The sequence below is a fragment of the Pseudophryne corroboree genome, chromosome 5 (assembly GCF_028390025.1).
Source record: "Pseudophryne corroboree isolate aPseCor3 chromosome 5, aPseCor3.hap2, whole genome shotgun sequence".
NCBI lineage: Eukaryota > Metazoa > Chordata > Amphibia > Anura > Myobatrachidae > Pseudophryne > Pseudophryne corroboree.
Window position 1 is genome coordinate 703830790 of NC_086448.1, and position 13186 is coordinate 703843975.

Consider the following 13186-nt stretch of genomic DNA (forward strand, 5'->3'; position numbering starts at 1 on the left):
GTGCCTCATCATCACATGGTTTTCATACAGCGGCCATCTTTAAGAGGTCTCTTTATCACGGACAGTTTTTTCATTAGAATAGGGATCCTGGCGGCCATATTAGTGTAGACATCCCTCATTAAGGATATGTGTATCGCCATGGATATTTGTCTCCATTTAAATAGTTCCAGATATGGACATGTAAATAAAGAGTCAAGAATCAGTGTGGTTAAGGCACCTAGTTATATTAACACTGTCCATGATACTTATTTAGATGTAATCCAAAATGCAGGTTAGGAGAATAAATAATTATCATTTAGAAAGGATAGATCCTTAAACAAGTATCAATCTTAAAAAGCTATTACAGGAAAGATGGATCAGGAGGCTTAGCCCACTGGGACGATTCCTAGACCTGCTGATATATTATGGATGTTAGATGGTGTCCAATAAATTTAGAGACTGTATTACAATATAAGATATATCTGAAAGAGTAAGGTACAGATGTTGCTCGGTTCAAAAGTGAACCCCTGGTCTCTTTGAATTACAGCACTCGGTCTTCCTGGGTGGTTTCCCATCCCCGTACTAACCAGGCCCAACACTGCTTATCTTCCAAGATCGGACGGAATTGGGCATGTCCAGTGTGGTATGGCTGTAGGTATGATGTGAGGTATGAAGTGAGAGCAAAAGGAGCAAGATCCAGTAATTGTGAACACTTTGTACATCGCTTACGTTCACAGAGAGAGGGTAGGAAGTAAAAACAGGAAGAGCAAGATCAAGTACTTATGGACACATAATGCATCGCTTACGTTAACAGAAAAGGAGCTATTTCATAGCTTTTGTTGAAGCTGTCTAAATCCAAAACATCTCACGTCTTGATAAAAGGTTGGAGAGGTCTCCACCTCTTTCGCCAAGCGAGAACAGTTCAATATCTTTAAATGTGAGTTCTTCTGGGTCGGAACCATGATGTTGTAGGAAGTGTTTGGAGACTGTGACCTTGTTTTTAATATTTCTGATGTGTTCCTGGATTAAGAGTTTTAGTGGTCTCTTCGGTTTCCCAACGTACTTCATTTTACATGGGCATTCCAATAGGTAAATGACTGATGGTGTGTTGCAGATGATAAAATGCTTTATCTTGTATTCCTTCTTACAGTTCGTATTCTGAAATGTCTTCCTGTTAGGGTGTAGATATCTACAGATATTACAGTGGCCACACAAACAACCCACACGTTTTGGCATAGATGTCGCGGGTGCTTCACGATTCCTTAACATGCTGGGTGCAAGAAGGGCCTTAAGGTTTTGCGATTTCCTGAAGACTATCGGTGGTTCTCTAGTAAGTAGTCCTTCAGTATGGGGTCCATTAGTAAAATGTTCCAGTGGGTCTTCAATGCTTTTTTGATAAGGTTTTCATGTCTATTGTATGTGGTGATAAATTTATCTTTGTCCTACTCAGTTTCCTTGGGTTTATACCTCAAATGTTGCTTTCTCTCCAGTGCTTTGGACCTTGTGTTAGCTTCTTCCAGGATATGTTGAGGATATCCTTTCTCCTTAAATCTTTCTGTATAGACTGATCGTTGTTGATCACGATCCTCGGTTGATTTGCAATTTTGTGCAATCCTGTTGAATTGCTGTCATGAATTTGAGTGCCTGGAACTCAGGAGGGTGAGTGGTGACTGGGGAGTTCCAGCACTCACGTGTGGAGCCGCAGCGGGATATGGATAACTGCAGCTATGCCTTCTCTAACCACTGACTCCATTATTCCTCCCAGTAGTTGGTAGGTGCCTGCAGAGCTAGTCTTCTCCTTTAGCAGATGCATTTGAATTTGCGAATTAGGTCCGCCCAGACTCCGATGCCCCAGGTCTTACGAGGTACAAGGCACCGACTGAGAGTAAATAAGGGGAAAACTAACTAAGACTAACGTACCAACCACGGGAGAGAATACAGAGAAAACAATAAACAGATTATGGGGGTCATTCTGAGTTGATCGCTCGCTGGCAGTTTTTAGCAGCCGTGCAAACGCTATGCCGCCGCCCACTGGGAGTGTATTTTTTACGGTTGTATCGCAGAGCGGCTACAACATTTTTTTGTGTAGTTTCAGAGTAGCTCAAAACCTACTCAGCGCTCACTTCAGACTATTCAGTTCCGGATTTGACGTGACAAACCTGCCCAGCGTTCGCCCAGCCACGCCTGCATTTTTCCTGGCATGCCTGCGTTTTTCCATACACTCCCTGAAAACGGTCAGTTGCCACCCAGAAACGTCCACTTCATGTCAATCACTCTGCGGCAAGCAGTGCATCTGAAATGCATCGCTTATACCCTGTGCAAAACGACATAGTTCGTTGTGCCCGTATGTGGTGCATGCGCATTGCGCCACATATGCATGCGCAGAACTGCCATTTTTTAGCCTGATCGCTGCGCTGCGAACAAATTCAGCTAGCGATCAACTCAGAATGACCCCCTATGTGCGGCGGGGCAGCCAAAACACCAAAGCAGGAACTAAGGTAAACAGCGAAACCGAAGGAGACGATTCCGTTGCTACTAGATGTGTACAACAAAAAGAATAGTTCTCCATAGTCCGGAACATTTCATCCAGGTTGTCTGATGTGGGAACATCCTCTGGTTTATTGGTTTCATTAAAAATCTTATGGCAGAGGTTACTCTTTTTGTAAGTGAACATTATTCTGAACATATTGTGTGTATTGTACTGGCTGAAACAAGGCAGCTGTAAACAAGTAATACCAACAAAGATACGTGTATAGGAGACGCTAACAGCGCCACTTGTCAGTACTAATTACTATCACAAATATATATATGTTCTAAATAGTATTTTTCTTTAAAAGTAAAAGAGAAGGTTCATATATATTAACAATGCATTTAGCTGTAAAATGTGCACTAAGCCTCAGTGACCAATCAGCAAGTGGCTTTTTATCTGTCTTGCCAAGTTTCACAATGAAAGCAAGAATCTGGTTGGTTGCTATGATTTATAGTAGACTGACTGAAACATTCAATACTGAAAAAGCAGAATTTGTCATAGTCCTACCCCAGCCACACCATATTAGATTGAATTGACTATCTATAAAGAGGAGAGTGCTTCACACACTGTCTCCTCTGTTTACATTCAGGCAATGTTGGAGACGCACCACTGCCGCCTGCGACCTTCGAACCGAATACGCTACTGGGCTGAGTATACTGAGGTATTCAGCATCTCCTCCATAATGGAGACAGGCAAGAAATGTGCAAGCATAGGACCAATGCAGTAAGGATGGTCTCCTAAATGCGCCTGCCATGAGATATATGACTGATGATAACAATAAATGCGCCTGCCATGAGGTATATGACTGATGATAACAATAAATGTGACTGACTTAAGCTGGGTAACACTGAAGCGACAGGGATTTGTTCTGACATCAGGACCAGATCCAGTAAACAAACATATACAAGGAACTTCTACTGGTACGCCACTACTCCTAAAAAGACATTAAAAAGCAGCAGTAAATTTACCCAACATTTAATCAACAATCAAACAGTAAGTACGCCCCACTGTAAGTATCAGAACAAATCTCCGTCATCCCTGATTGCCCATACACACTGGATCGAATTTAATGAAAGATGGAACGATCATGTTCCATCCTTCATTAGCATACTACATGATGCCAGCGACATCGTCAGCTGTGATGTTCAGCACATAAAATCTGACAATGTCGCTAGCGACCGTGTCCACATTGGGCATACACACTGCCCGATATGCGCCGAATTGAGTGATATGTTGTCTGATCCGGCGGCTATAACACTGCCGAGCATGCATTGAAACACTGTATCAAAGGCCCGCTATATTATCAAAAGTAAAGTCCGATTGGTATAGAAAACTTACAATATCAAGCTGTCATGTAAGAACCATAAATATAGCACAGTATCTGTTAATAAGCTATTTCATTATTTGATAAAAGACAGATGTAGAAAGGCACTCAGCTAATCAGAAGCTTTAATATTAATGATAGAGCAAAAGATAAAATAGCAAGAAAATTATATAAACTACAAAAAAAAAAACTGTAGGATAAGGTCTCATTGAGACCTAACGGTTGGACAGTCTGAAGGGTATGGATCCATCTTGCTACTGTCTGCAAGAGGATCTTTCCTGGATCCCCTCCTCTGGGGTTGGTGGTACCCAGTCGATGAACTCAGCTCCGCCTCCCCCACTGCCCTATGCTGCGAGTCTAATGTCCATCTCTTTTGCTGCCACCATTCAGGTAAACCAGGAGGGAGAGTCAAGAATACAGGCTATCCATGCTGATAGTTCAACTGACCATTCAACAACTCACCACACGACTAGCCGCTCACTGATGGCATGAGCTGCTTCCAGTTCCTTCTTGGCATGAGGGCTGCTAGATGGTTCTCTCCTACCACAAAATTAGTGTGCCCCCAGGACCCGTTCACTACATCCCAGTATCGCCTCCACGCCGACTTGGCAAATTGCCAGGTCGGGAAGCATGCAGTTAGGGTCCAATGCTGGATCCTGCCGGGAAATGATCTGTTTCCAATTCCCGGGTGAGATCCGGTATTGGCGATGTGAAAGGGGTATGTATTACTGTAAGTCTCAGCACTGCCCCACATCTCCCTATATTACCTCAACAATGATCAATACGTCAAATAACTAAACTATATAAGTCTTTAATATATTATATATATATATATATACACACACAAATTATTAAGACTAGGCGCCCCTTGAGAAACATATATATATATATATATATATATATAAAAAGACACTCACTTTCCCAGCATAGCAGAAAAAGAAAACAAGCCAGCACTCAGGTGTTTGATGAAAAAAGAAAGGGTTTAATCCTTAGCCAAACGGCATTGTCACACACAGTATAACACAAGTACAGCCCGACAGCTGTTTCAACCGTTTCCTGGTTTTCCAGGAAACGGTTGAAACAGCTGTCGGGCTGTACTTGTGTTATACTGTGTGTAAACAATTCATATCTATTTATTTGAGATGGTCACTTTCTGTATACTGCCTTATTTATTAAAGGGTTACATATAAATATTTCCTGGCTTATCATGGATTTCCTATAACGGAAATACGTTACTTTCACCAGGCAGCGATGTGTCCGGACCCCACTCACCCTCTTCTCTCCTCTCACAAAACATATGTAGAACCCTATCAGCTATCTTAATAATTGTAACTAGTAATCTAAAGAGGTCTGGTGTCCTAAATGAATAAAACTCTTATTGGGACACACTGTAGGGTCTAATTCATGATTGCATGGAATTGTAAAGCCGCAAGCAAACAGCTGTGCAATGCTGCATAGTTAAAAATTAAATGCAGCAGGAAATGCCTGTAGGAGATAGATGTTCCCGGTTTGCATTTGTGAGATCTGAGTGCTGTGTCTGAGAACGCAGCCTCGGAACACCATTGTGACCATCAGTGGCGATTCACAATGGTTTTAAGCAGAGGTCAGTCTGGTTAAACAGGATGCAGACACTGGATGCAGACACCTGGGTCCAGTAAATCTGCATCTGACTCAGAACCCGGACCCATCATGCCTTCAAAATGAGAGTGACATGGCCTCGTTTTGAAGAATGGTGCTGTGTGAGGCCCACGCTCTGCCCCCCAAATACGCACAGCCCCACAAGCATCGCATTTGTACATCAATCATCGGGTTTGCGTAAAAATATGAATCAGAGCCATAGGTGCTGATTCAGAAGTGGTCACTGGGTCGGCATCAGGCATAAGTGACCGATGTTTTTAGTTTGTGCATTTTTCTGAGCCGCACTGCGCATGCTTTCTGATGATAACCACACAAAGATGCAGATTGAAATTGCATGTAATGGGTGTGTTCGACTGGTAACTGGGAGGTGGGGTGTGTGGCTAGCCAGATGCGGGAGTGTCGCAGGCGTGTTGCACTGACACAGGTGGACATATTCAGCTGGAGATTCTGTACCTCCATAAGACTGACCAATGGTGCCTTCTACGTACAGCAGCGGAGTAGCGCTGCAGACACTGGACGTCTCAGTAAGATAACCATCAGCTGTGGCATTATCACAACCGCAACTGTGACCACCTCTGAATCAGGCCCATAGTGTTATATGCAATAGAAATTGCCAGTGAGGAAAATTCCAATTTTTCCTGGAAGTCTGTCGCTTATTACATACATTAAGAATGCTGGAATGAGTTGTATCGTACCTTCTAGAAGTTTTGATACATCTCCCCAACTCTAAGGTCACTCATTGACAAATTATTATTATTATTATTATTATTATTATTATTATTTCAATATAATGAACCAATCTTACCAGCACAATACTTTCAATAAAACCCACAACCCCGTGCTGCAGGGTACAAATAAGAAATGTTTTATTTTTACTTGTATGATTATGTAAAACTATACATTCTACAAGTTAAAGAGTTTAAACATTGATCTAATGCAAGAACAAGAAAGTGCCAAAACAATGACTCATTCACTATGATAAAATAAAAGGTTTTCACAACAGGGTTGAAGTTCATTAAAACACACTGGGGTATATTTACTAAGGTCCCGATTTTGACCGAGATGCCGTTTTTTCTTCAAAGTGTCATCTCGGTAATTTACTAAGCAAAAATCACGGCAGTGATGAGGGTATTCGTAATATTTTGGAAGTCCTAGGAAAAAATCACGAATCAATACACCATCGGTCAAATACGCCTGCAATTTGGTAGAAATCGGGCACAAACACTGCCGACAATAGCCAAATACTGCCGTGCTAAAATACAAATCGTGAAAAAGTGCTAAAAAAAAACAGACCTGCTTTTTTATCCCGTGTTTGTATAGGCATGCACGGATCCATGAGATCCGTGCATGTTTTTCACTGAGAAGGGGTGGGAAATGTTATAATTTTTCCAAAAAAAAAATGCGTGGGGTCCCCCCTCCTAAACCAAACCAGCCCCGGGCTCTTTGAGCCGGCCCTGGTTGCAAAAATATGGGAAAAAAATTGACAGGGGTTCCCCCATATTTAAGCAACCAGCACCGGGCTCTGCGCCTGGTCCTGGTTCCAAAAATATGGGGGACAAAAAGCGTAGGGGTCCCCCGTATTTTTGAAACCAGCACCGGGCTCCACTAGCTGGACAGATAATGCCACAGCCGGGGGTCACTTTTATACAGTGCCTTGCGGCCGTGGCATCAAATATCCAACTAGTCACCCCTGGCCGGGGTACCCTGGGGGAGTGGGGACCCCTTCAATCAAGGGGTCCCCCCCCAGCCACCCAAGGGCCAGGGGTGAAGCCCGAGGCTGTCCCCCCCATCCAATGGGCTGCGGATGGGGGGCTGATAGCCTTTGTTGAAAGTAATGAATATTGTTTTTAGTAGCAGTACTACAAGTCCCAGCAAGCCTCCCCCGCAAGCTGGTACTTGGAGAACCACAAGTACCAGCATGCGGCGGAAAACCGGGCCCGCTGGTACCTGTAGTACTACTACTAAAAAAATACCCCAATAAAGACATTACACACACACCTTGAAAGTATAACTTTAATGCATACATACACACCACCATATACACATACTTACCTTATGTTCACACGAGGGTCGGTCCTCTTCTCCAGTAGAATCCATGGTGTACCTGTTGAAAAAATCCTACTCACCAAATCCAGTGTAGAGGGCTCCTCGGATAATCCATTTGTAATCCACGTACTTGTAAAAATAAAAAAACGGGACACCCGACCACGAACTGAAAGGGGACCCATGTTTTCACATGGGACCCCTTTCCCCGAATGCCAGAAACCCCCTCTGACTGATGTCTAAGTGGGTTCCATCAGCCAATCAGGGAACGCCACGTTGTGGCATCCTCCTGATCGGCTGTGTGCTCCTGTACTGTATGACAGGCGGCACACGGCAGTGTTACAATGTAGCGCCTATGCGCTCCATTGTAACCAATGGTGGGAACTTTGTGGTCAGCGGTGAGGTCACTTTCGGTCAACCGCTGACCTCAAAGTTCCCACCATTGGTTACAATGGAGCGCATAGGCGCTACATTGTAACACTGCCGTGTGCCGCCTGTCAGACAGTACAGGAGCACACAGCCGATCAGGAGGGTGCCACAACGTGGCGCTCCCTGATTGGCTGAAGAAACCCACTTAGACATCAGTCAGAGGGGGTTTCTGGCATTCGGGGAAAGGGGTCCCATGTGAAAACATGGGTCCCCTTTCAGTTCGTGGTCGGGTGTCCCGTTTTTTTATTTTTACAAGTACGTGGATTACAAATGGATTATCCGAGGAGCCCTCTACACTGGATTTGGTGAGTAGGATTTTTTCTACAGGTACACCATGGATTCTACTGGAGAAGAGGACCGACCCTCGTGTGAACATAAGGTAAGTATGTGTATATGGTGGTGTGTATGTATGCATTAAAGTTATACTTTCAAGGTGTGTGTGTAATGTCTTTATTGGGGTATTTTTTTAGTAGTAGTACTACAGGTACCAGCGGGCCCGGTTTTCCACCGCATGCTGGTACTTGTGGTTCTCCAAGTACCAGCTTGCGGGGGAGGCTTGCTGGGACTTGTAGTACTGCTACTAAAAACAATATTCATTACTTTCAACAAAGGCTATCAGCCCCCCATCCGCAGCCCATTGGATGGGGGGGGACAGCCTCGGGCTTCACCCCTGGCCCTGTGGTGGCTGGGGGGGGACCCCTTGATTGAAGGGGTCCCCACTCCCCCAGGGTACCCCGGCCAGGGGTGACTAGTTGGATATTTGATGCCACGGCCGCAAGGCACTGTATAAAAGTGACCTCCGGCTGTGGCATTATCTGTCCAGCTAGTGGAGGCCGGTGCTGGTATCAAAAATACGGGGGACCCCTACGCTTTTTGTCTCCCGTATTTTTGGAACCAGGACCAGGCGCAGAGCCCGGTGCTGGTTTCTTAAATATGGGGGAACCCCTGTCAATTTTTTCCCCATATTTTTGCAACCAGGGCCGGCTCAAAGAGCCCGATGCTGGTTTGGCTTAGGAGGGGGGACCCCACGCAATTTTTTGTTTAAGTTTAAACATTTTTTTTTTTTTTTACAAGGTGCACAATGAAGCCCTGCACGGATCTCTCAGATCCGGCCGAGATTCATTGTATTAAAGTCGGCAGTGTTTTACAAGTCACTCACGTAAAACACTGCCTAAAAAAACGAATGACATCGACATCGGAAAAACCGAAAATGCAGAATACGGCAGCTTAGTAAATTAGTCGTAATCAATTCAAAAAGTTGCATATTTACACTTTCGATGTCATTCGTGATTGAACTTTGACCTCAAACTGGAAAATACGATTCTTAGTAAATTTACCCCACTACTGAGCTTAGTACACATCTGTGCTATACTTACACAATCTATCAACAAAACCTTGTACCTTATGCCTTAGCTTATTAGCACAGAACACAAAATATATTTGTCCTAATTAACATCAGCTTAATCACATGGCTCAATAGTCACTGTATAACAGACTGTATCATGGTTACAGAAATGACAAACATGATCAATCAATGTCAAATCTGAAAGGAAATGTATTATATTAGAATTATAAACATGAGCAATGATAGGCAGGTGTGTGGGGTGTGCCAGGTATGCCCAGCAACAGTAATGCTATGTACTAACACGCACCCTAACATCGAACTCCACATGCTTCTCTTTGCCATACCTCCCAACATGACCCATTACATGAGGGACTAAATGCTAGGCTCCTGGACTTCCCTCTTAATTTAGGATTGCCATCATCTGTGTTGAACTAGTTCATTGATAAAAAAAGGTTTTGCACAACAGGTAGTGACTATCATACAATAAGTCCAGACACAGAGCATTTGTCTCTCCTGGAATGGGTCATGTTGGAAGCTATGTCTTTGGGTTTTTTTTTGTTTATTTGCGGAGCAGAGAGCACTGTAATGAGATCTTTTCTCAGACCATCGATACCAGGACTATGTGGCTACATGCTTGACATGTAAGTCCACAGAGGAAGTGGTGGTGGTGCAGTGTGGTTACCCAGGCACTGTAAGATGAAGGCATTACTGGAGAAGAGAGAGGTTTAATTGAGAATAATGAAGATGATGATTATAATGATGTAAGGAATTTATTGGCAGATGATAGTGTCAGTAATAAGGGAATACATGTTAGCCTTTAATAGGGAGGGGTTGGGCAAATGCTAATGAAATGTGCTGTGTACACATTAAAGTAAATGTAGTATACATTATTATTATATTTATTTTTAGCAGCTTAAGCCGGATTGTAGCAAAATACCTGATCAAGGCAATACATGAGACCTGACAGTATATAAACATATAGGTGAGCCCTCTGGAATGCCAGATCTGATTGTAACAAACTGGTCCCCACACATGACCTTTTCATTTCCAACTCCCTACACATACTAGCCATTACTGAAACTTGGATTATGCCCTCTGACACTACTTCTCCTGCAGCTCTCTCTGCTGGGGGCCTCACATTCACCCCCCCCCCCCCCCCCCCCCGACCTAAGGGTCGCCATGGGGGTGGTGTTGGGGTCCTTTTACCTTCTAGTTACTCCTACCAACTCATACCACCAGAACCATCCCTTACATTCTCTACATTTGAGGTCCATACTATACGCCTCTTCCAACCAGTACATCTTAGAGTAGCTGTCATTTACCGCCCCCCTGGCACTGCTTCCAAATTCATCGACAACTTTGCTTCCTGGCTTCCTCACTTCCTCTCTTCTGACATTCCCTCCATTATCCTAGGCGATTTCAACATCCCTATTGACATCCACACACAATCCCCTGCCTCTAAACTCCTTAACCTCACCTCTTCACTTGGTCTCTCCCATTGGACCTCCTCACCCTCCCATGTGAATGGGAACTCACTGGATCTGGTCTTCACTCACCGCTGTGATATTTCTGATTTTTCCAACTCCCCATTTCCCCTCTCTGACCACCACCTGCTCTCCTTTAACCTATCTCTCTCGACTTCCCCATCTCTACCTCCTAAGGCTACCATCACTAAGCGTAACATTGAAGCTATTGACACCACATTCCTTTCCTCCTTGTTTGACTCACTTCTCTCTCCTATTCTCTCTCTCTCATGCCCTGAACAAGCCACTTCCACATGCAATGCATCCCTTACTTCTGCTCTTGACTCTGTTGCTCCACCATCCACTATTCACCCTCGCAAATTAACACCTCAACCCTGGCACACCAAATGCACCAGATATCTGCGAAAATGCTCACGTACTGCTGAGCGACACTGGAGGAAATCACGCTCTAAGGCAGACTTTCTCCATTTCAAACTTATGCTCTCATCCTTCAGTGCTGCCCTTTCTCTTGCTAAACAGTCATACTTCAAGAACCTCATCTCCCAGTCTTCCAACCCCCGGCGCCTCTTTACCACTCTCAATTCACTCCTCTGCCCACCTCCACCTCGTCTCCCTTCCTCACTCTCTGCTCTTGACTTTGCCACTTACCTCACATCCAAAATTGACTCCATATGTCAGGACATCACATCACACCAGACCATCAGTAACCAGCCTTCTCCCATCCCTTACCAACCCTCCTCATGCCTCGCACCAACTCTGGCATCTTTCTCCCATGCATCTGGAGAGGAAGTCATGGCCCTCATTCGTTCCTGTCCCCTCACCACCTCCCCACTTGACCCTATCCCCTCCCGCCTCCTCCGCTACCTCTCTCCTTCTGCTTGTTCTCATCTTTCCCACCTTCTCAATCTCTCCCTCTCATCAGGCACTGTCCCCTCTGCCTTCAAGCATGCACTCATCTCTCCTATTCTTAAAAAACCTACCTTTGATCCAAACACTCTCTCCAACTACCGACCCATCTCTCTCCTCCCTTTTGCCTCCAAACTCCTTGAGCGTCTACAACCGCCTTACTTCCTTTCTTTCCTCACACTCACTGCTTGACCCATTCCAGTCTGGCTAACGTCCTCTCCACTCCACTGAAACTGCCCTTACAAAAGTATGCAATGACCTCCATGCTGCTAAATCTAAGGGACACTCTACTTATTCTACTGGATCTCTCTGCTGCTTTTTACACTGTGGATCATCCTCTCCTACTGCAAATCCTTCACTCCATTGGTCTGCATGACACTACCTTTTCTTGGCTGTCCTCCTACCTTTCTGACCATTCATTCTCTGTCTCCTCTCATGACTCCCCCTCACGTCCACTAACTGTAGGGGTACCCCAAGGTTCTGTCCTTGGTCCTCTTCTCTTCTCTCTCTATACGTCCTCACTAGGTAAGCTCATTAGTTCTTTTGGTTTCCAATATCATCTCTATGCTGATGACACTCAAATCTATCTTTCCTCTCCAGGTGTCTCCCCTGCTCTCCTCACTCGTATCTCCAACTATCTCTCTGCGACCTCTTCCTGGATGTCCCAGCGCTTTCTTAAACTTAACATGTCTAAGACCGAGCTGATCATCTTCCCTCCCTCCCGCATAACCTCACCTCCTACAATCTCATTATCTGTTGATGGCACTACTATCTCCTCTAGCCCCCAAGTGCGCTGTCTTGGAGTAATCCTTGACTCCTCCCTCTCCTTCAAACCACATATTCAGCACCTCTCACAAACCTGCCGTTTTCATCGAAAAAATATTTCCAGGATCAGGCCCTTTCTGACCCAGGATGCTACTAAGACTCTTATCCACTCACTGGTCATCTTCAGACTGGACTACTGTAATCTCCTCCTGACTGGCATCCCTGACAAATACCTCTCTCCACTCCAATCTATCCTCAATGCTGCTGCCCGGCTCATCTTCCTCACCAAACGCACTACGTCCACCTCTCCTCTCTTACTCGACCTTCACTGGCTCCCCTTCCCTTTCAGAATCCATCTCAAGCTTCTCACACTTGCTTACAAAGCCCTCACCCACTCCTCTCCCATCTACATCTCTGACCTTATCTCCCTTTATACTCCCACCCTTCCTCTTCGCTCTGCTAATGCACGCCGACACTCCTACCTACGGATTACTTCCTCCCACTCCTACCGCCAAGATTTTTCACGTGCTGCACCACTTCTCTGGAATTCCCTACCTCTCCCCCTCAGACCTCTCCCCCTCAGACTCTCCACCTCTCTACGAAACTTCAAACGGGCTCTCAAGACCCACTTCTTCACCAAACCCAGCCACATCTCATCCTAAACCTCTGTTCCACGCTCTCTATGTACCCCATCTGTCTCACCCCTGTCTGTCTACCCCTCCCCTTTAGAATGTAAGCTCTCA

General features: G+C 44.9%; 1 pseudogene; it reads right to left on the reverse strand.

The window, feature by feature from the left end:
* Positions 1–517: 517 nt before the first annotated feature.
* Positions 518–636, reverse strand: LOC134930738 (5S ribosomal RNA; annotated as a pseudogene).
* Positions 637–13186: the final 12550 nt, after the last annotated feature.